General features: G+C 39.4%; 1 long non-coding RNA gene across 1 annotated transcript; it reads left to right on the top strand.

Annotated features, from left to right (window-relative positions):
* Positions 1-7,417: 7,417 nt before the first annotated feature.
* Positions 7,418-15,475, top strand: LOC109368591. The gene is made up of 4 exons (XR_004161183.1): positions 7,418-7,619; positions 7,948-8,030; positions 8,131-8,189; positions 15,385-15,475. It is a non-coding gene; the product is annotated as an uncharacterized LOC109368591 (long non-coding RNA).
* The last annotated feature ends 9,114 nt before the right edge of the window (positions 15,476-24,589 follow it).

Below are 24,589 nucleotides of genomic sequence, written 5' to 3'. Positions count from 1 at the left end.
ACAGCAACTAAGTGCCAGAGGGCAAACTTCCTGCATATTACTTGTGTTGGTCACATTGCAAGACATAACCTAACAAATTTTGAAAACTCAGCTAACTCAGCTGAGAAACTTCAACTCAAACATTGAAACCACGTATATACGTCTGATATGCTGACTGCAAGCACAGGGCTGATGTTCCTGTCTGTTCTCAGTACACTTGGTGCATCAAGCCAGCAGAGGAAAGCTGTATGCTGTATGTGAAGTTACTCTCGTGCAGAAGTCTGGCCCAAAGCTGATGCATGACTTAAAGACTTGTCTGAGGTTTCTAAAAGAGCTAGATGGCCAGACTAATATTGAAGCCATCCCATATTTCTAGTGATGAATTTGCAGATCAGGTTGAGAGGCTTATAAGGGAGCAAACTGGAAAAGTATCACCAGCAGTTATTATGCTGTCTGCAGTGTCCCTCCCTTTGGGTGTATTGGCACTGCACAGGATTATAGATACAGCCAGAGCAAAATCCTCTTTGGAATCCTTGGACTACCACCCACTCACCCACTCACCCAGTTCACTCGACTCTGATTTACTGCTAAGATAACTATCCAAGGAACAGTGCAAAAGGATCAGACAGAGAGCTACTATGTGCTTCCTTCTGTGTAAAATTCACAGTGGCTGTGGGTTTGTCATGGCTCCCACTGTGCTTCTGGTGTCTACATTGGGAGTACGAAGATCTGGAAAAATATCCCTCAAGAAAAATTATTTTCTTTATGAGTGGAGGGAGGGCAGGACTGGCCCTTTTGAGAGGCATACAAGTGTAAATCCATATAAAATGATCTAAGAGTATGCAGTGGTACGCATAAACAGCTGCAATGGTTGTGCTCTATTAAAAGCAGTGTGTTTAAAATGAAACAGCTAGTTTTCTAGTTACTGATATTTCACAGGAAAACTTCGAACACATTTCTGTTAGGTGAGAAAATACATACATTCTGGAATATTTACAAAATTAAATTTACAAAATTCTTAAATTTAATGGAAAAAAAGTTGTAAAGACTTTTGAAAAGAAATAACACATATTGCCACAAAGAGCAACTGTAAACAATGGTTAACCAGCACCTGCTTTTATGCAGATTCCAGATCATGTTCTAAACCTCACTTGGTTAAGCAAGAAATTAAACAAACTTCAATATGCTTATTCAAGGTAGCAGCACACCCAAAGGACCAAACCTCTGTGTAGTTATTGCATAACAGGCTCTGTCCAGGAATTTTAACATGAAGGATCTTTTGAGCTTTTAGCTCAAAACAGGAATAAGTATGACGATGCTTTCAGTGACCAATGATCTTCATAGATTGAAGTTATATTGTAGTACAGCTGGGATTAGAAGCACGTGGTGTTCACTGTATATTATTATGCAACACATGCTTTTTTGTTTGTGTGTGTGTGTTAAATTTAATTCTATACAGTACACTCATTTTACAAGAGAGGCTGGCACTCTGTTTTCTCATGCGTCTTCTTGTTAGTGAAGTTCAAGATGACATCTCGTAGCTTTTTTTTTAAAGGAGATGCTATTATTTAGCATTAGCTACATTGTTAAAAGAAGCTTTTTAGAGATAAAAGGCAATATTTTATGAGTACTTCACAAAGATAGAAAGCCTGTGGGCACTTGTTCTAAATCCAAGAATCCTTAGAAAATTAGCTCTCTCCAAAATGCTGAAAGAATTGGAATTCATGCTGTTTTCCTTCCTTAAGTCAAAGTCATAGATGTAGAGAAGTCCCCAGAACGTATATAATTTCAGATTTTCAGAATTTTGCATTCTAGAATGAGAAGACAAAACCCTAATTCTTTTTGAAACAGAAATTGTTGAATATTTTCTATGGCGTGCCTAAGCATCCCTGCTGGGGTTAACAGGCTTTTTGACTTCTTCATTCACTTTGGCCAGTCAGATGGCTAGCAAGGTAAAGTGCCTAAACACAATAAGTAAATCAGCTAGTTTTCATTAATTTAGTATATTTCCATTCAAGTCCCTGTTATCCAGTGCTACACTAACATCTGGTGATCTGGTAATCTGGTGTGGACTAATGAATCAACTAAGGAGGACATTGCAAACCCTTCAAATGTCTAATTCTAGCCATGCGCAAAATGTATTGCCTGGTGGGAATAGAATGCTTAAAGTAAGAATTTAAAATTTTGACAGACAGAAGGTCAAATGATCCAAAATTGTAGTATTGTATTTAACATCAGAATCATAGAATCATAGAATCATAGAATCATAGAATGGCTTGGGTTGGAAGGGACCTCAAGGATCATCAAGCTCCAACCCCCCTGCTGCATGCAGGGCCACCAAACTCCATGTAAGACTTTCTTTTATTGCAGAACAATATCTTCCTATTGCGATAAACTGGAATTTTTTCCATATCTTTTGTGGTTTGATTAGACACAATGATCTGATTAGCAAGTTGCAGTAGTTACAAACTCAAGGCTGTCTTGCATGAATTGACTCTACTTTATTTCCTTACTCATATTCTGGCCACCTTACTCCATCATAAAAATGGATAGAAACCATATTTTTGGTGTTCACAAATAAATGATAACTAAGTAGAACAGTTTCTCTGCTGTATTAAAAAATATAAATTATAATTCAGCCATAAAGAAACAAAACATAAAACATCTCAATTGAACAGTTGAGTGCCTGAACACTTTAGGGCTAACCAAAAGTTAAAGTACCAAGGGCATTATTCAAATACCCCTTGAACACTGACAGGCATGGGACATCAGTCACCTTTCTAGGAAGCCTATTCTAGTGTTTGACCACGCTCATGATTAAGATGTTTTTCCTAATACCCAATCTGACCTTCACCTAGTGCAGCTCCGCCATTTCCCTCCTGCCATTCATTTGTAGGTGCAGAGCCCAACACATCCCTACGCTTCTCTTCCCCAGGGAGCTGTAGTGAGCAGTGAAGTTGCCTCTCAGCCTCTTCTCCAGACTGGACAGCCCTGGTGTACTCAGCCTCTCCTCACAGAACATGCCTTCCAAACCTGTTACCAGATTTGATGCCTCCTCTGGGTGCTTTCAAGGACCTCAACAGCCTTTTTGTTTTGTTTTGGAAACCAGAACTGCACACAATATTCAAGATGAGGCTGCACCAACACTAAGTATAGTAGAAGCATCACTTTTAACCAGCTGCCTAGGCTGAGTTTAATTCACCCAAAAATATACTTTGCTACTTGGCTGCCAGGGCGCTCTACTGGCTCATGCTGAGTCTGCTGTCACAAGCACCCCCAGGTCCCTTTCTGTTGAGCTGCTCACCAGCCACTCATCTCCCATTCTGTGCCTGTGTATGGAATTGCTCTATCCCAGGTGCCACACACAGCATTTATGCTTGTGTAACATCAGGCCACTGATGATTTTCTCTTGCTCCAGTGTACCCAGATCCTTCTGCAAGGCCTCTCATACCTCTAGTGTGTCAGTGGCACCTAGTTTAATATCACCAGTGAACTTGCAGAGGATGAACTATGCTCCTGCGTGCAGATCATTGAGAAAAATGTTGAACAGGACTGGCCCTAGAATTTGAGCCCTGGAGATTACTGTTAGTGACAAGACAACAACCAGTACTCATTCACTACAGCTCTTTTATCTCTACCACAAAGCCACTTCATCACGCAGAATAGGATGAACTTGTTTATCCCAGTTGGACAGTGTATCCAGAAGAACACTGCAAAGAACAGTATCAAAGGCCTTAGCAAAATCCACAGTTATTATGTCCATCACTTTCCCTCCATCTACCAACAGGTGACTTTATCACAGAAAGAGATGAAATTACTACGGCAGAACATTCCCTCTGTGAATCCATTCTGTGTCTGATTTTTTTTCTCTTAAAATGCCTTTCAGTAGCACCCAGGACAATCTTCTCCAAAACTTTCCCAGTGGCTGAGGTTAGAATAATAGGTCTATAGTTTCTTGGGTTCTCTCTCACACCGTTATCAGGCATTGGGATAATACTGGCTGGCTTCCAGTCAGCAAAGATCTTCCCAGACTCCCAACATTCCTGGTAAATTGTTAAGAGGTGTCCAGCTTTTAACATCTGCTGATTTCTACAGCACTGTGGGTTGAATCTCCTGAGGCTCCGTGGGCTTAAGAATGCTGAGCTGATACAACTGATCCTTCAGAATTCTGGTGATCACAGATGGGAAGCAAGTGCACCCTCAGTCATGGTCTGCAAACACTGAGGACTAGGCAATCCAAAAGCTCTTGCTACCATTTATAATGGAAGAAAAAAATGTTTTAAATGTTTCTACCTTTTCTCCTTCTTATTTGATAGGCACCATGCACTCAAAATATTAGTTCCAATATATTTGATCTTTAATTTGATCTTTTCTTGCTGTTGATGTACTTGAAAATGACTTTTCTGTTGTCTGACAGCACAGTGGCCATTGTCCACTCAAGCTGGGATTTTCTTGCTTTCTCCATGCAGTTGTGAACTGCAGCTCTTTACACTCCCTGTGAACCTGACCTTACTGCAGAGGTCACACGTTTTCTGCCCTAGTTCTAGGATGAGTTTCCTGTTCAGCCAGGCTATTCTTCTTCATCTCTTGCTTGACTTGCTGGACAACGGGATTGTCTGTTCTTGGGCTCCTAGGTGGTTCTTGAAAAGCAGCCAGCTCTCATGGAGACCTAGATTCTCTAGAGCTGATTCCCAGCAGTTACTGCTAACTTTCTCCCTGAGTAGCTTAAAATTTGCTTCTTTAAGTTCTGGGTGGCAAATCTGTTGATCTTTTTGTCTTTACATCAAAACTTCTGAACTCAACAATTTTATGATCACTGTGGACAAGACATCCACCTTCTGTCACCTCTCTTGCAAGACATTCCCTGCTCTTGAAAACCAGATTAGAAGAGCACCTTTCCTGGGTGGCTTACTGTGACAGGAAGGTTTGGAAAACACTTTAGTCTCTCTGGGTGAATTAATTAGTACTTTGATAAAGTAAATTGTGAAAATAAGTGAAGGTAAGATTTTATCTGCTGCTGTGGATAAACACATGCATATATGCATATGTAAGTAATACATTATAAGAGGTTTTAGAAATGGCAGAAATTAAGATTTTTCTTCCTATATACTTCTTCCTTTTATGTATATTTCAGTTTACCTTCTCTCATGTCTTCCCTCAATCTTATGCAAACTTATTTTGAAGAGAAATTCAGGCATGAGAAGATCACATGGAATAAGCCTAGGGATCACTGATGCTTCACTGTCAGAGACTTTAGAGAAACTTAACTAAAGCTTAAATGCCCAATGTTGAGGTGTGAATCTGACCCATAATGAACTAATATGGTAAATCTTGTTATTTGGACAGGCAAATAACTGGCAAGTTAACAGTCACCTACTGTGCAAGTGGAGGACAATTTTTCCCAAGCAGAATCACAAAACTTCTTATTCTGAATTCACACATGTTAATAACGTAATTACACGTCTTGTTTGTTGCCACTGCCTAATTACAAAATATAATTTTCCTTTCCTAACAGAAAAGAGGAAGAACAAACATTTAAAAAAATATATATCTTGATTATGCAGAATGATATTCACAAAATTAGGGCTAGTGATGCTGTTATGCAAAGACAATTTCCCATCATAAAAAAAAAAAATGCAGCACGCTAAACTTGAAGGTTGAGATCTGTTATAACATTAGGAAAATAAAATATTTTGAGGTGACTGAAGATTTTGAAGAGTTCTGACATAAGACTGACCAGGACTACTCCTGATTTCTCTGTCCAGGCAAAATTCTTTCTGAAAAGGATTTTTACCTTGTATGCTACTCTTAAAAGTCTTCTGAAACTGTATTTTTGTTCCAAGATCTATGCTTTCAAAACAAATGAAATAATAATCAACAGATGAAAATGCCATGGCCAAGTTTTAAAAAATGTAAAATGTTTTCCTTTCTATACAATATATTTTAGTGACCAACATCTAACCATTTCTGTCCTCGGTTTATACACCATCAACCCTTTTTCACCTTTCTTGGGTAAATGTAAAAAATTAAGACTTATCTCTGAAATTGATTAGGAAATAATTGCTACATTTGTAGAACTGTGATCAGACAAAGATTGTTTATGATTTCTTCAACTGCAGAAGGAAAACAGAAAAAGATATTTGGCTACCAAGAGAAGAAGCTCTGTTGTTAGTGTCAGCATCTTTAATAATATTTACTGAGAAATGTACATACTGGCAAAGAAAAAAGTAAAATGTTTTCTTTTCTGCATGTTTGTCCTAGCATGAAAGTCCCTCTTTAGTTACTCGCTACAGTTAGCTTTCTGCCAAAAATAAGAAGGAGGGCAGGAGAGTGGGCACACAGGATAAAGTTATTTTAAGAAATAAGTAAAAGGTTTTAAGACTATTTTCCCATTGTTGTTTTGCAATTATTTTTCTTCTTAAGAAACTCCCAGACGTGAATGGCTTCTAGCCACTTTATGAGTCAAACATTGAATGTGCATTTATCAGGGAGGGATCTTGCCCCAGCCATAATCTTGATCTGTTTTCTCCACTGTTTGTTCCTGGAGGCTTTTGAAAGCTGAATGGATTTTCTCCTACAGCCTGTACTAAGTGACCAAGGCTGAGCAGATGCTGAAAAGCCCCCAAGTGCTGCCAGAATCACAAGATCATGGAGCTCTTTGGATCTTTTTGAGCTTCAGAAACTGCCTGTTCCTTTAATGTGGTTTTGACAGGCTGCATATTGCTTTTTTTTTTTTTGCTTTTTTTTCTTTCTGTACAACCTGTACTTTAAGTAGTAAGGTATTTGTGGGTGTCTGGCTAAGGGATCTCAAAATCCCAGCCAGAATGTAAATAAAATACAGCTCTTCAACAAAATTCAATAAATATTGGCCAATATAAACCTGTGAACATCAGACTGTGCCATGCAACATTAAACTTCGTGCACTGCTGAAATCCCTCACCTCAAGCCTTTTTCAAAAGCATTAGAAAAAAGTAGTCTTGTGTATACAAATAGAAATGGTGTTAGGATGATATGTAGAAGCCAGTTAGTGTGCCTGCTCCACATTAGAGGGAACATCTTCTGAATCTGGCTATGTATTTAGAACATCCAGTCTCTGGATGTTCTAACAATTCCATTGTTAGCAGTATTTTCTTTGGAAAATAAACTGCTTTGGCTCAAGTTGGAACTTCTGCCACATTCAACTTAGTGTTCACTTCCTGATAAATGGCAGCAGAAAATTTAGACCAGCTAACATAAACATTAGCATCTGTGTCCACAGAGAGAAAAATACGTATAATGCACATATATATATATAATATTATATGTATATATATGTACACATCACTCAAGGAATTGTGTAGGCCATTTAAACACAGGAGACTACTGTGTTTTATTTATACAGCACTGACAGATGGTATGTCTGAAATCCCCAGCCAGAGTGTAGGGTAGGGCTGCTCAAATGGCAGTTGCCTAAGTTCAGACCACAAATAAATTTTTCTCAGATCTTATGAAGCCTTATAAATAAGATATAACACTAATACCTGTGGAAGAACTCATGCTTCTCATGTTGTATTCTTTTATGTTTTTTCCAAGAAACACGTGGGGTTCACAAGTAGGTTCTCAGCTGGGGAGGAGGTATGCAGAGGCCAGCAGAGAAGGAGGTATGACAGTTTATCTTACTGAGATAACTTCAAAAGCAGCCACTGGATCTTCATAAGATTACCCATCAGATTGTGCTAGGATCTGAGTTGCTTTGATTCTCAAAAAGAATTGTGGCTGTACCTATACTCTAAAAATGTTGGTGTAATAGCTATTAGGGAGCATTTCCAGTACACAGGAAAGTGGTAAATTATAGAGATTAAAAAAACAAATTATATATATGGATCTCCTTAGCAGCTGCTTCTTCATAATATCCACAATTTGTAACATTACTGCCTCACAGTGCAAACCATCATGGCACTCATACTCTCTGTTGTATTTCATTCCTAGGTGATTATTCCTGATACAGTTCTTCAGAGCAAATGCATGCAGGATCAGCTCAACTGGCAGAGCCCTGGATGTTGACTGACCAGGTAGCTTTTGCTAAATGTGTGTCCCAGTATTTGAATATTCCAGCACTCACTGCTCTCCATGTAGTCTTTAACAACCCCTTGTATTGTTCATTTTCCTCAGAGGCTGATGCATGACAGAGGATGTGACATAACCACTCAGTGCCATACTCTTTGGCCCAGGTATTTAGGATGTTATTTTTGAAATGGGTTCCACTGTCAGACTCAAATCCTTCTGGAGTATAATGTCACCATAAGACTTGCTTTTCAAGACCCAGAATAGTATTTAGGGTGGCAGCATGAGGCTCAGTGTACATTTCCAGCCATCTGGCAGTTACTTTCACCACTGCAAGCACATGACTTTTGGCATGGTGTTGTTGTTTAACCCACCAGGTGACTCAGCACCACACAGTCATTCGGCCACTCTCCCCACTTCCCAGTGGAATGGGGGAGAGAATTTAAAAAATAAAAAATAAAAAATAGAACTTGTGGGTTGAGATAAAACTGTTTACTAAGACAGAGAAAAATGATAGTACTTACGACACATATATGTATATATATGTATATAACAAGTGATGCACAAACGATTGCTCACCACTCCCCTACCAAGGCCTAGCTAGCCCCCCAAGTAGCAGAGAGTGAGACAAAATTTCACCCTCTTCAAAACTCCTTCCACTTGATGTCATATGTCTCTTTTGACAGTTTAAGTCAGCTATCCTAACTCTGTTCCCTCCCCAGCTCCTTGGACCCTTTGCTGCAAATGGCCTTGGCAACTATAAGCATCTGTGTGTTATCAACATTATTTTTCTCCTAGAACCAAAACATACCATCCTACCATACACTCTTAAGAAAACAATTCAATCCCAGAAAATAAGACACAAGGCAGGTTTTTGGGAGCATGATATAACCATCAACCAGGCCTCCCCATATTTATATTTCAGCCATTGTCCTCCATATCAAAGAGGCTTTATTTGCTTGGCTTTCTTAATTGCTGTGCATGTTTTTCACATTCATGGGTAACTTGTGTAATGGAGTCCAGGATCAAGTCCACACCTCGATCTCACACTGTCATGGTTTTATGATTTCTGTTATCGGTATTCCACGTCTTACAACATGTAGTGCACTAAAGTCTCAAAAGAGATGTAGTAGAGCTCCCAGAAAACTTTGCTGTTCCGTTTCTATTTTCTAGTCAGTGGGAAAGATAAAACTGACCAGAAGTCACAAGCCTATCTCTTTTTGATCCCTGGCAGAGGGGAGTAAGAGTAAGAACCTTGCTTTTCAGAAACTCTCTCTAATTTATTTATTACCTTAATTCCCAATTAACTTGTATTTTTCTGCTTTTATTATTAGTAAATTAATTTTCCTCTTCAGATCATTGTCGTTGTTTGTTTTGTTTTGCTTTTTTTCCCTTTTTGTTCCCTTTCTCCTCACCCTCCCTCCCCCTTTTGGGGACAGTGGGCCTGTGGGCTTGCTATTCCCCTGTCATGGACACAGATAGATCTAGAGATAACCATGACACAAACCCATCTATATGTTGCATCTCTTCCTCATGATATACTATGGGTGCATCAAGCCAGAAATAATTCATCCTTATGTTGCCAGTCCAGATCTACCTGAGTCACTTCAATGCTAGGAGCATGATCCATCTGCTGGTTGTTTTGACTGGATAGGTTTCTACATGATGTACTTTTACAACCGTGTTATCTATCCAAGAAGCAATCTTTCCACAGTGCAGCAGCACAGATGGATTTTCCTCTGCACTGCCAGTTGTTCTGCTTCCATTGCTGTAACCACCCACAGAGCATTTGCCTCCATCCATCACAGAGCTAGAGTACTGCCCACTTCTTTTATTTAGCAATATCTAGAGCCAGATGGATGGCCTTAACTTCTGTAAATTGGCTCTATTCATCCCCTCCATCAGCAGTTTCTGCAGCTTGTCATATAAGGCTCTATAGAGCAGCCTTCCACCTCCAACATTCTCCTACAATACAACAGAATCCATCACTTAATAAAACATACTGTTTCTCATTCTCTATTATACAGCGAGGCCTCTTCAGCACAAATCACTTCCTCTGGTGATATTCCAGAATCTTTGCCTACAGGCCAGTTCATAATCACTTCCAAAACTCCTGGATGACTGACATTCTCTACTTGAGCCTGTTATGTGGTCAGCGTGACCCACCTACTTGGTTTAGCAACAGTTGCATGATGTATGGAGTGGACCTTCCCTTTGAACATCCAGCCCAGCACAGGCAGTTTTGATGCCAAGAAGCGCTGTGCTTCAGTATCAACCATCTCCAAAGCAGCTCAGAATCTCCTCATATGTTCTCAATATCACTTTTTCAGTTGGAGTGGGCTTTGGATTCTTTGTATCACTGACTCGAAAACGCTAGGGGTCAACCTTGAGTCTCCCATGGTGCTCTCTGCTGGAGGCTCCGGGTAGAGCCATTCACCTTAGCTACAGTGTAGAGCACATTTTTTCATCTTGTCCTGCCTGGACTGGCCCGAGGGCTGCTACATTAATTACCTTCTGATTAATTTGTTCAAAGGCTTGTTGTTGCCCAGGATCCTATGTGAAATCATTCTTCTGGGTCACTTGATAGAGAAGGTTTGTGATCAGGCTGTAATCTTGAATATGCGTTCTCCAAAAATCCAAAACACCTAAGAAAGATCATGTTTCCTTTTGTCAGATGATGGGAACGCTGTAATTATTTCATTGATCACACCCATAGGGAACTGATGATATCCATCTTACCATTTTATTCCAAAGAACTGGATCTCCTGTTGTAAGTCACTTGACCATACTTTGCTTTATGGCAAATGTTTTTTTAAGAAGGATTTGAATTCTTTTTTTTTCCTTTCTCAAAAACTTCATTTGCTGTGTTGCCTCACATAATGATGTTGCCAATGTATTGTAGATGTTCAGGAGCTTCCCCCTATACTAGTGCAGTCTGAATGAGACCATGGCAATTGATAGGGCAGTGTTTCAACTCCTAGAGTAGTCAATTCCAGCTGTACTGGACATCCCTCGAAGTAAAAGCAAACTGTGGACTGCATTCTGCCATTAAAGGAATTGAGTAAAACACATTGGCAACATCAGTTATCACTTGGCTGCCTTTGACTCCAGGTTGTACTGAAATTCTATCATGTCTGAGTGCTGACTCAGTTGATGGCATGACTTCATTCAGGCCATGATAGTCCACTGTTAGCCTCTGAACTCCATTGACCATATGGGACTACTGAATGTTGAGTGAGTCTTACAGAATACTTGTTGATTCCCCAGATGATTGGAATTAGGGAGTCCTGTTTGGTGCAGTATTGCTGGCAGTGCACTGTTGTAGTGGCAATTGGTACCTGCTGTTCTTCTACTCATAGAAATCTCACAACAGAAAAGTTTTCTGAGAGACCAGGCAAGGTAGTCGGCTACTTAACGTCCAAGGCAACTATACTGAAAGATACCAAAAGCTCACCTTGGTGAAGCTGTGCTGGTTGTCTCCTTAACTTGCATGTGTCTCAACATAGCTTTCAGGACGATTTGTTCCATGCTCTTCCCAGGCACAGAGGTGAGGGTCACTGGCCTATAGTTCCCCAGGTCTTCTTCCTCCTTTTCTTAAAGATGGGAGTTACATTTCCCTTCTTCCAGTCACCAAGAGCTTCATCAGACAGACATGACTTTTCAAATACGAATGGAAGGTGGCTTGGCAAACACATCAGACAGTTTCTTCAGAACCCTGGCATGCATGTTATTCGGCCTTGTGGATTTGTACATATTCAGCCTCGTGAAGTGGTCTTGGACTTGATCTGCTCTTACAGCAGGAGGAGTTTTTCTCCCCCAGCCCCACCTAGGAGATCAGGGGCACAAGAGGCATGGGAAACATGACTACCAATGAAGTGTGAGGCAAAGAACTCTCTGAGTACCTCAGCATTCTCCATGTCTGTTCAAACCAGTTCTCCCTCCTCATTTGTCAGAGGGGGTACACGCTTTCTTGCTTTTCTCTTCTAATCAATACATGTAAAGAATCCTTTTTTGTTATTTTTCACATTCCTTGCCAAGTTCACTTCCATGTGCACCTTGGCTTTCCTGACCCCAACTCTAGACGTCTGAACAGTATCCCTGTTTTATTCTCAGGCCATCCACCTCTACTTCTACTGCTTATACTTTTCCTTCTTACCCCTCAGTTTGACCAGCAGGCCCTTGCTCAGCCATGCCAGTCTACTACGTCCTTTGCTTGATTTGTTATGCTGAGGGATGAAGAACTCTTGTGCTCTCAGAAAGGTGTCCTGCCAGCTCTGTTCCATTCTTATGTCCCTAAGTACAGTTTTTCGAGGAATCTCATCTAATAATGCCTTAAAAAGATGAAATTTCATTCCCCTGATCATAAGCCTGATATTTGGCAGACCACTAGTTTTATTAATTGCATGAATAAGTTGGTTTTGTACTTTATTTGGATTATTAGCCAGGGTACCCAACACTTTCTGTGGTATTCTCAAGGAATATCTGGTATTCCATATCACAGTCTAGATAGAAGTAGGGAATAATGAATAGCATGACCCTCATATACAGAGAATGGAGCGTTTTATATGTTCAGGAAATACAGTGCATGTCTGCAGCTTCCTGCAAAGTATCACTAGGTGTCGCCTCACAGTAATTTTATTCCTGTAACATATATAGAATTGTATTCTGGGATGGGAAAAATCCATCCTTTTAAATAAATACCCCAGAATGGATATTTAGATTAACTTCTTCAGGGCTTCTGAAGCTCAGTTTCATTTATGAAACACGGAAAATCTTGGGGTGTTATCAACTCACATTTTAATGAAATATTAATATGATTTCCAGATCACATTGGCTTTGGTAAAGATCAAAATAATATGAGCGCATAATCAAACAAGCATTAAAGCTGAAAACTGTCCACATGCTTCTGTTGCATGGAAACTGTATTTACAGATCAGTGAGTTGGGAAATAACCAATTCCACATTTGGGCATCTATTAGAAAAATATTATTACAGTTCAAGTATTTTAATGTCTATGGTCTTAGTTCTAGATCTGTATCCATGATGAGGACAGCAGGCCCACTGGCCCACTGGCTCAGAAAACGGAGGAAAGAGAATGAAAAGGGAAAAAAAAAAAAAAACAGACAGATATTATCTGAGGAGGAAAACAAGCTTAGTTTACTAATTATAATAGTGAAAAAAAATCAACAAGTTAATTGAGATTGAAGCTAATAAATCAAATAAATGAGAGAGAGTTTCTGAAAACTGAGGTTCTTACTCTGATTGTCCAGGGAGCAAAGAGAGCCAGTCTCATGATTTCCAGTCAGTTTGATCTTTCCCAGTGGAAAAAGGAAATGGAACAGCAGGGTTTTCTGGGAGCTGTAATACATTTCTTCTCTTCAGAGATAGGTAAACAGAACTTGTCGACAATCCACAGAACTGCAGCATTAACTCTTTAACTCCCAGTGCACTACATGATGTTATGAAGTATTGATTGAGGATAGAAAGGCCCTACAGAGGGATTTAGACAGTCTGGATCACTGGGCTGAGGCCAATGGGCACAACAAGACCAAGTGCTGGGTTCTGCACTTTGGATACAACAACCCTAGGCAATGCTACAGGTTTGGGGAGTTTGGGAAGACTGCAAAGGAAAAAGACCCAGAGGTTGTGATGAGGTGGTCAGCCTTTGTTCCCAAGTAACTAGCTATAGGATTAAAGGGAATGGCCTCAAGTTGCACCAGGGGAGATTCAGCTTGGACATTAAGAAAAACTTCTCTGAAAGAGTGATTATCCTTCTTCCACAGGGAAGTGGTGGAGTCACCATCCCTGGAGGTGTTCAAGAAATGTTTAGATATTCTGCTGAGGATCATGGTTTAGTGGGCAACACTGGTGATAGGTGGATGGTTCGACTGGATGATCTTTTAGGTCTTTTACAAACTTGGTGATTCTATGATTCTATGATGTGAAATATCAATAACAAAAGTCATAAAACCACGACAGCTAAAAAGCAGAATTAAAACCTGTGTGACAAAGAGCCTGTTTCTGCATAGCAGCAATCATGATATGTGAAGTGAGTTGACAGTATGTGATGTAAGGCACTTCAGATGTGCACAGCAGCATTATTTGCTTAGTCATAAATTGACCTAAAAATGTATTTCATTAATTCCTTGCAGTGCTCAGATATCTCACTGCAGGTAATTCAGTATAATTATGCAATGCTGACACTGGTGAAAAACAGCAGCAAATTTCAAATGCATCACAGTACATTCATCTGATCCTTTGAGAAGTCTGATTTTCTTGAAATCATTGGACAGTTAAATGAATTTCTATGATTTTCCTTACTCATAAATATTCAATTAAGTCCATTGGACAGGTGAAAAGATTTGTAAATATCTTACTTTAATTGTCAAATTAATTTTTTAAGTTTCTTCTCTGAGTCTCTAATCTTCACCTATGAGCATGGGCTAATAAATTACTGGCAAAAAAATAGGGAAATACAAAATGAGGAATCCTTGTGCAATGAAAAAGAAAGTAAGTAACATCACCTAAGTTCCTTAATTCCATTCCATGCCCAAGAAAAGGAAAAAGATCTCAGTACATATAGTTCTCTGAGTGATGTTTTAAAGCTTGTGTGTTTTTTTTTTTTCATATGTGGCAATAAATCTTTTGTTTGGAATTTGACTCATTACTTTTCAAACATTTCTTACTTCATTCATTGGAATTGTGGGGTTTGTCTAAAAGATAACTCAAAAACAAACAGATTTTCCACCGCCTTTCAGTTTGCTGCATTCACTTGGAATGTACTGGGTGGGGCACTGTGATGGTTGCACAAACTTTGAGGATTAGCAGATACACTCTTGTTTAGTACTGATACGATATGGTAATAAAGGTAGTCTAAAAACAGATTAGATTTCTTTATGCAGTGTTTGCACACTGGCCATGTTGCAACCCTGAGCCTTACTGCAGCAGCAATATATGCACCTTTTCCAAATCCAGAGTAACAAGAAAAGATCAGAAAGTAAACTGACTTGCTAAGTTGGTTGGTTAGCTACTTACACAGCTTAGGGGTGCCAACTGACAGGAAATAACAAGAGCATGTGGGTTAATCTGGACTATAGTCTGTAATCAATCTTTCACTAATAGCAGAATTGCATGTTGTAAACCATCAAGAAAATAGGCATTCACTGAACTTTTGGTTGCTAATCAAGAATTATATAAAAGAAATTTCAAGCCTGTTCCTTGTGTTGAAAAAGTTGGGCAGCTATAAATAGGAATCTTTGGCAAGTTAAAATTACCAAAGACATAATTTTCTGCCATTATCACAGGAATAAACTTACTAGTTACAAGATTATATTATTTTTATTTATTTGTTCATTCTCGTAGGCTTCCACCCATAGCTAGATTCTTCAGGACAGCAAAATTATCTCTCTGCAGACTGTTTCATAGATGTGCTCTTGGAGAAGGTGATCCTTCTAGATATATTCCAGAATCTTCATCTCAATAAGCAGTACATTATCAAAATGCAAGTGCAAGGTAAATGTGGTATTATATATTACCTAAAATCAGTTCTTATCAGGAGTTTCCTTTCAGTATTGCAGTGGTAACAGGGCAACTTCAACCTCAAAGAAATGTCATAGGTTGAGTTGCAAATTTTTAAGGACACAGGTTCCTGGAAGAAAATAACGTCCAATTGATGTTCAAGGTTTTTCCTTTAGAAGGAATTGCTCAGTGTTTCAAAGTATTTGCAGTCCTCTTTATAGGAAACTGGTGGTATTTGGACTCCATGTTGTTCTCATGCTGTTCATTCTCATCCTTCTTAACATTAAAAAAAAACGAAACACATATATAATATTTGTGTTTTATATACCTTCACAAAAATTCAGATTGATTATTTCTTAAGACAGTAAGCATACGGAAAGTATCCACAAAGCATTAAGGGGCATATAACTGTGTATAATTTTGTTTGACAAATCAAGACAGGATTGCATGCACAGGCTTTAAGAAAGTATGAGCCAAGTCATCTAGAAATAGATTTACGAATATAGATGAAATTGTTATGGATGTAGATTGGTCTAGTAAAAATTACTGGGGAGTTGCTGGATTTTTTAAATATTCATAGAATCACTGAATCATGAAAGTTGGAAAAAAACACTAACACCATCTAGTCAATCATAGACCCATTATCACCTTATCCACTAAACACTGTCAGCTTCAGTGTATCTTCGAACCTCGTGAGGCTGAGAACTGAACAATCCATGTTTTGAAAAAAAATATATTTTTTCAAATTTTGAAATTTATTTTTGGACCAACTCCGGTATTTACCAAATGTCAAATTGCTACCATCTTTCTGATTGTTATGACTCACCATACTTTCAAGTTGTTTCGTAGTTAATATGGAATTTGATTTTATTATTCCAGTTTCTGGAATAGTAAAAAAGAAAAGTTAAAAAAAAAGGCTTATGAAACCACTTTGCCATTTTCCCTCTCGGATCAAGTTTGCTTAAGTGTAGCAGAGACTGAAAAATTCTGAAATTCCTGTAAGTTTTCAAAAAAATAGGAAAAGGTGAAAATCCCAAATAATGACCTCTACTCAGTCCCATTATCTGTCTGAAGCGATGTCAGCCAGCTGGCTGCTCAGCACACACAAAACTCTTAAACAGCTAAATCTGTTTCCAAACAAGTGTGTGATCTGAGAATGTCACACTGACAAAGAGATAAATATTTATTTGATACCTTTCAGAGAGCTTTGGTTTGTTTGACTGATGTGAGAATTAACTAGCTAGAAAGCAAATTCACCTGTAACAGTAACTTCATGATGTCTTCTTTTCAACTTCCCACATCTATCTTTTCTCTGGTCATCTAACAACTTCTTAAGATTCATGATCAGCTGTGGTTCATCAGAATCTTCTCTCTTCAGTTCAGTTAAACACTAATTTTTCAAGCACAATTATGCGTGCTTCTTTCATCAACTGCCACTGTTAGGTTATTCTTGGGAACAAAATGCATTAAAGTGAGATTATTACTGAGATGTATCAGGAAAGTAAGAAAAAGAGAAAATTGATGGTCCAACATAGTTATTTCCAAAATACATAACACAAGATGGGGCAATTTAACAGTGAAATAATATTTCAACAAAACCAAACCAAAACAAAACAAAGTAATTTGAACACTAAGATCTATTATGTTCAAGCATGATTATTTAAATGTTTGTTAGAAAAAGGTTTTCTGCAGCTGTCTGGGAAAGCTAACCTGTCCATGATGAATGGTGTGCACATGAGGAACTGCACAGCACAGGCACTGCATGTACATTATGTTCAGATTTCCTGGATGTTGCAGTATAAGATGGTTTTACTTCAGTAATTATCACTGTGAACAGTAGCACCAGTTCCTGTAATTTGTATTTGTGTACTGCCAGTCATCTTGCTGGTTGCATTGATTACTTCTTTTTGTATTATGCTCAGTAGTAAAAAGGAGAAGACAAGGTTGTATCAATTAGCCTCAGGTAAGTTTTGGCCTTAAATGGAAATGATGTTCTTCCAGTACCCCTGCCACAGACAGAGAAGCTTCTGTTGGGAGCTCTGATTGGAACTCTCCCAAACTCTGGATCTTTCTCCATGTTCTCTATTATGCAAGAGACTTTGAGGAAAATTATTTTGACATCAGAGAGAAAGGTTGCATTAAAACATAAATTGCTGGAAGCGTGAAGTAAAGACCGGCACACAGCATTCTCTTAAACAACATATCCAAAATGACTGTCACTGAGTATGCATGACAGTATTAAATTTGTCCTTTTAATTAAAAGGAAGTCCACAAAATTAAGCATAAAATGTCTTCTGGAAAATTATTTCTAACCAATCTTATAAATCATTCATCTAAATTCCAGAATATTAATTATTATGATAAGCATTGCTTTCTCAAGCAAATACAAAATGAGAAATATTATCACTTTTTTTTTTTTTTTCCATTGGCTTGGAGAAGAGTAAAGGTTGCTATGCACTGACTGTGAAGTTTTTGTTCTGTGGGTCTCTCTCATGCCCAGGGAGTTGTGCCATGAGCATCATGAGAAGCAGAATGATATGAGCTGTGTATATTCAATAAATAGGAAAGGTTTTACAGTATGACCTAAATCCTGTCTGAATTGTCTCTCATGGTACTTGAGATGTTCCTTGGCTATCTTCTGACTGTGACCAGAAGAGCCTTTGCTAACAGCATACCCCATGAAAGTTGTTGGGAAAATTTCTGCTCCAATAGGTTTGCTCAATCATCCTTATCCCAAAAAGAGACAGAGGAGAGTCTTCAGCTTTCTATAATCAAACAAAGGGAGAGTCCACTGGAACATACCCCTGCGGTGTCTCTCAAAGTAATGGGGGACACAGCCCCTCTTTTATCCCTGTATCCCAGCACTAGTGAGACCTTCCCCCTTTCCCCATTGGCTGAGGTATTTGGGGTTCACAATCTCCTTGGTTTGCCTATCACACATTCATCCCTCCAAGCAGGTACCTCCCTTAATTTCCTTTGTTTATGCATACTTTGTAACCTGGATTCTGAATTTGTTGTTCTGCCCAAATACAACTATCTTTGTATCCTGTAAAGTCTTTGTCACTCTTTGTTCTGTCCAGTAGACAAGCTAGCATCTCTTATATACCTGCAAGATAAGTTTGTTTAACCAGTTCTTCTTCTCAGATTTTATTTTGAAAGGACATCTTATCCTTTCTTGTTTAATCTCAAGAGTAAAAAGTTGTTTGGACTGCTGGACATAATGTAAACCCAGAATTTTTCCTTATACTAATTAGCAGACAGTGAAACTCTCACTGAGATAGCTGTTAAATTTGCCAGCGTGCATTGTTTTAAGCTGAATGGTCTGTCCAGGTATGAATAGGGTATGCTTAGGGAAATGACAACATAATCTAATCTAAGACATCATCTACCTGTAATCATGACCTTAAGTGGGGATTTTCCCAGATAAAGCAGACAGGTTTTTTGTCTGAGTCAAAAGTCACCTTGGTTATTCTTGTGTCTGTGCTAAGCCAGGGCTGCGAACCACTGCAACTTAAGCTGCAGTTTGGAGAAATCTTCATCTGAACTGAGGATCTACCTTCATAACCTTGAAGAAATGAACTTGGAAGAGAGAAGTAGTTTACCTTTCTTTCTCTGATGTTCTCATTGTGGGTAAGGTCTCTTCCATGTAGGTACCCCTTCTAGTAAGGTAAGAAAAAAGAATTCAGATGCAGCAAATAGTATTCATGTAGATATTAATGAGTAGAAAGGCAAATGTTACTACATTTTGGTGTGAAGGACATCAAATCTTTCTACTAAGGGGTGAAGAACCTTATTTTTGCCGGTTTTCTGGGCTCCATGTTTAGGTGTAGAACACTTTATTCAACCTGAGAAGGACTCAAACTTTCCAGAACAATCCAATTATATTTCCCTAAGCTGTCAGTAAAATAAAAGCATTTTTCGCTGTTGAAATAAGATAGGAAAATTGCAGGTTCAAGAGAGAAGATGTTTAAGAAGGCTAAGCACAAGAAAGAAAAAAGAATGGAAATATTTTCAGCAGCCAGACAACCTAAGTAATTCTATTTGAAAAATAAACTATAATACCAAAATGGCTATTGTACATTTTCTTGGTGTACTTTGATATCTCATTGTAATGATTTATGATAAATCGTGAAAATTAACAATCCAGATTTTTTTTTTTTTCAGTTTATATATCTTCTGGGATCTTGCATTATTCAGTGGCTTCAGACTAAGCCACTTTATATTTAAAACAAACAAAATCAAACAAAACATCCATTTTTGCTTATTATTCCCAAAGATGTTGAAAACAGTCTTGTGAATAGTAACTCCGTGATCAGAATAATAGCTAACCTCAAAATAAGCAATAATTTTTTTCGAGAATGGGTCGCAAATATTCTACCAAGTCATTTAAGACTCAGGATACATAAACTGGTTTTGGATGTTCAAACAAGTTCATCATACAAAGTTACTGCCATTGATTCTTAACAGTAGTGAAGTTCTTTAATGCTTCATCTATTAAAAGGCATCAGAGTATATGATGAGTCATACAGTGGCTTTAAAACTGATTAGAGGAAGATACACCACAAGTGCAACTAAGCCACTTGCTTGACTGTGAAGTAATTTAATTTCTTAAAAAATTGTATTCAAACCCTTTTCATATAAATGAGCAGATTAACCACTTCAATTGCATTGAGACAAACCTCTGTCCTTGCTAAATGATAATCCCTTAACTAATGGACTGAAAGACCCAAGGTTTGTTGTCAGGTATTAAAGTTATCAGAGAATCACAGAATTGCAGGGATTGGAAGGGATCTCTAGAGGTCATCAAGTCCAAACCCCCCCTGCCAAAGCAGGTGCCCTACAGCAGGCTACACAGGTAGGCGTCCAGACAGGTCTTGAATATCTCCAGAGAAGGAGACTCCACTCCCTGACCAGCCTGTTCCAGTGCTCCATCATCCTTACCATGAAGAAGTTCATTTGCATATTGGTGCAGAACTTACTATGCTCCAGTTTATGGCCATTTCCCCTTGTTCTCTCCCAGCATACCGCTGAAAAGAGGTTGTCCATGTCCCTTTGTCTCCCAACTTAAGATATTTATAAACATTAATCAGATTCCCTCTCAGTCTTTTCTTCTCAAGGCTAAAGAGATCCAGGTTGGTCAGCCTTTCCTCAGAGGGGAGATGCTCCAGGTCCTTTATAATCTTTGTGGCCCTATGCTGGGCCCTTTCAAGGAGATCCCTGTCTTTTTTTGTACCAGGGAGCCCAGAACTGGATACAGTACTCCAGGTGAGGCCTGACCAAGGTGGAGTAGAGGGGGAGGATCATTTCCCTTGATGTGCTGGCCACAGTCCTTTTAATGCACCCCAGGATTCCATTGGCCTTCTTGGCCACTGGAGCACACTGCTGACTCATAACCAACCTGTAGACAACCAGGAACTTACAGGAAATAACACCAGGTTATGCCCAAACCTGTACTGACATGCTTTATTCCTTTCCAGGTGCAAGACTGTACACTTGCTTGTACACTTGCTTCCGTTAAACCTCATCTGTTTTCTTACTGCCCAGTTCTTGATTCCTTTTTTATTTTTTTTCTTTGTACCCATAAGCCTTTGTTGACATTTGTCTCCAACTTTTTAATGATATAAAGATGTGTAAATGAAGCTTAAGGAAAAAGTAGTTTCTTGAGTTTGGCTTTTTTTCAAGGAAAGAATTTGTACTTCTAAATCTGCAAGATAGGTACACTTTTTCAACCTGTAGGCTATTCAAAACAAAAGTTTTCACTACTAAATCCTACACCTGAACTCAACATACAAAGTGAGGGTAAAAAAAAACCAAAAAATCATTGCCACAGGATGTTCATGCTTCAGGTTACAGTAAGGCAGCATTGTGTCTGGTTCAGATTTGTAATTGTAATACTAAGAATATTGACTGACCTTGTAAGAATTAAAGTGCCCTAATTAAACTTCTTCTCTAATTTTTATGAAGGATTTGTAACATTCCTTAGTTCATCATCCATAAAGGTAAGGTTTCATACTGAGGCCAGTTGTCCCAGCAATACTCAGTTATGTGTTTCAGATGGTCAACATCTCTATCCCCTGCTCCTGCCCCCCAGCCATTTTTTGGAGTCAGGGTACACTGCCAAAGGAAGCGAGGGATGTGGTCTTCTTACACTTCTGGTACTAGCTTTGTGGATCTTTGTCAGACAACTATCCTTAAGCAGTTTTGTGTCATAGTTTAATGACTGATGTAAAAATTCATCTTTCCTACCCATGTGCCTTCCTTATGCAGCTTAAGATAGAAGTTCAGGTTTGTGCAATCTTTCACAAGCTTTGTTTCAAATTTAGGCTTGGGAGAACTGTACTTCATTCACAAGCAAGACTTTGTATTATCAGTAGTTCAAGAGCAATGGATTTGAGAGGGTTAACTAAGAAAGAATAGTGGGCACTAACCTCCCATTTGTACTTTAGGGCAGAGTACCCTGGAAAGTTCATAGTTTTTATTGCTTTTAACATTTGTGATGTACAACTTCAACCAGCTAAAAAGCATGTTTTCAGCCAGGCCTTTAGTCTTCCTCTACCAGTGACAGCAAGCTGTTTTGCAACCTTCCATTTTTTGATTCAAAGGGCAGTAGCTCAGGTTGGCAATGCATAATGATTCTTGATTGTTTCTTCATCTTGTTAATCACATTATCCCCTCAGCTTTACATGGAAGCTATCATGAACTGCATCTGACATGCCACCGGCTCAATGTTGCAACTGGTTTCAGTTGGTAAATCTTCATCAAGCCTGCTCACTTTTTCCAAACTTCACAAAGGAATTTCAATAGATTTGTAATTTGAAGGTAATTTGTCTTCCTCTTGGAAGAATTTTTGCAAGAATTGATGCTAATCAAGCTCTGTGTTCAGTATGCTGGAAGATAACTTGAGCAATATTTCTAATTCTGTGCTTCCTGGAAGCTTTGTTTCTGGTTATTTTTCAAACTGCAAGATCACTGTTACTGGAAAAAGCTACTCTTGATCCCCATTTTGTGTTAAGCTGGAAGTTTAAGTATGGATTTTTCAGTTAGAGGTTTCTGCGGCCCACTGAGGTAGGTACTTATATTAAATGAGATGTAGGCATCCAAAACCCTGTTTACCCGTAATTATTTGAAATGTCATCAGTCACTTTCAGCAACTGTGACTTTCTTGGGTAAGAACTACTTTCAGTAGTTTCTTTCCTTGTAAGTTTCCTCTCACTATATTTCCAGTGAATGAATTTAAAACATCTTTGCTTGAACTTGTGGATTCTTTGTAAGGAAATTTTTAAATGAAAGCTAGAATTTCAACTGTCCTGTTAAATGTTCTAACCCACCATGAGACTGCTGCTTTCACAAATAGCCAGTTGGTATCTTCCATCTATGTAGGTAATGCAGTCAGTGTGCCCTACAACCTGTATCTTTGCATGAGATGAATAAACTGAACTATCTGACACCACACAAATAACTTTACTCTAGCTCTGTAAATAGTAAAGAGCTGTTGACATACATCTTGGGTAACCAGAACTTTTTATGATTCAGGTTGACCTGAAGAGCCTTGTACAGCTCAACATTACAGTAAGAGTAGCAAAATGCACATTGCATAGATAAAAGGCAGAACGAAGTAAAAATCCTTTAGACTCCAGCTAGTCTTAAAGCTAAACTGGTAACACCCAGGCATGCAAACACATGTTCAGGAAGCTTTCTGACAAATGGCAGGCACCTGAAGCCTTTAAACATCTCAAGGATGGCATTAGAGACAAAAGAACTGCAGCTGTGAGTGCAGCATGTAATCCCTCTCCCTCTGGAGGTCTGCTTAGTGCTGGTACTGATTCAGTCAGTAGTGGTCACCTTACCTAATGTTTCTGGGGTTTTTTTTTTTTTTCAGTGCTAATAAATTGATGATGGTAAATAGACAAATGCACCCTTGTTAAATGAATTAATGCTTGTACGCACTGTGAGATGATCCATATAAAAGCATCACTTCTTACTTATTCACAAATTGGGTTGAAAAGGTCTTTCTGATATTTATCTTTAGTAGCTGAAATGAGAAAGCTAGCATTTGTGGCTGAGTAGGTTGGTTGTACATCTCTTCATTTTTTCTTCTTAATATCTGCAACGCAAGTTGAATGACAAACGCACCATGACATTCTTCCTCATCATTTTAAAGGCAGAGCCGAGTAGATGGGCTTTAAGCAGATGAGGGAACACCATTCTTTGTACTTCAGAGGCCGGTCTAAGAACAGTCGGACTTACCCCTTCCCCGTGATTTTCTCTAACCTTTAGGACCCCATCCCAGCACCGCGCCACTGCCGGGTGGGAGGAGGACAAGAGCAGAAGACAGGAAGGGGGCTCGGGGAGGCGCTGAGGAGCTGCCGCTCGCCTCGTGCGCCACGGGCAGCTCGGAGCTGGCAGCGGAGCCCCGCCATCCCGGTAAGGAGAAGAGCTGCAGGGAGAGCCTTTCGTTGTACTGTCTTCTGATGCCTGGTGGCATTGCAGGCGGGTTGCGGGCGCGGAGAGGAGGCGACGCCGTGAGCTGTGGAGGCTAGAGACGGGGTGGCCTGAACGTGGGGCCTGGGATGTCTCGTCGCCCACCCCCGATAGATTCCCGCTGTGGAGGAGCGGAGCCCCGGCGGCCTGAGCCGCTCCGCATCTCCGGCTCACAGCCCTCCACCCCAGCTCCGAGAGGCGGTGGAGGAAAAGACAGCGCGGAGGCTGCTCCTCCCTCCATCGGCCGGATATATAGTATAAAACCTAGAAGGGGAGGAGAGATTTTATAATTTTTTTATAAGTTTTTTTTTTTTTCTCCTTTCTCCACCGCCTCCTTTTCTTTGCCGGGAGTTGCTTACGTGTTAGGGAAGGTGGGGGCAGCGGTTTGCAGACGGGAATTGGTTGGAGAAGCGGGAACTGAAGGTAACGAGCCGCCAGGGGCACGAGAAGGAAGCAGAAACGTTAAAAATAATAGTAATAAGGAAAAGAAATAGGGTGGGGAGAAGATGAGGAGGTCAGGCTGTAGAGGGCTGACGTTACTCGGGAAGGGAGTCGGCCGGGGGGAGTG

Source organism: Meleagris gallopavo, chromosome 1 (assembly GCF_000146605.3).
Source record: "Meleagris gallopavo isolate NT-WF06-2002-E0010 breed Aviagen turkey brand Nicholas breeding stock chromosome 1, Turkey_5.1, whole genome shotgun sequence".
Taxonomy (NCBI): Eukaryota; Metazoa; Chordata; class Aves; order Galliformes; family Phasianidae; genus Meleagris; species Meleagris gallopavo.
Note: the sequence above shows the minus strand (reverse complement) of the source record. Positions and strands in the feature narration are given on the sequence as shown.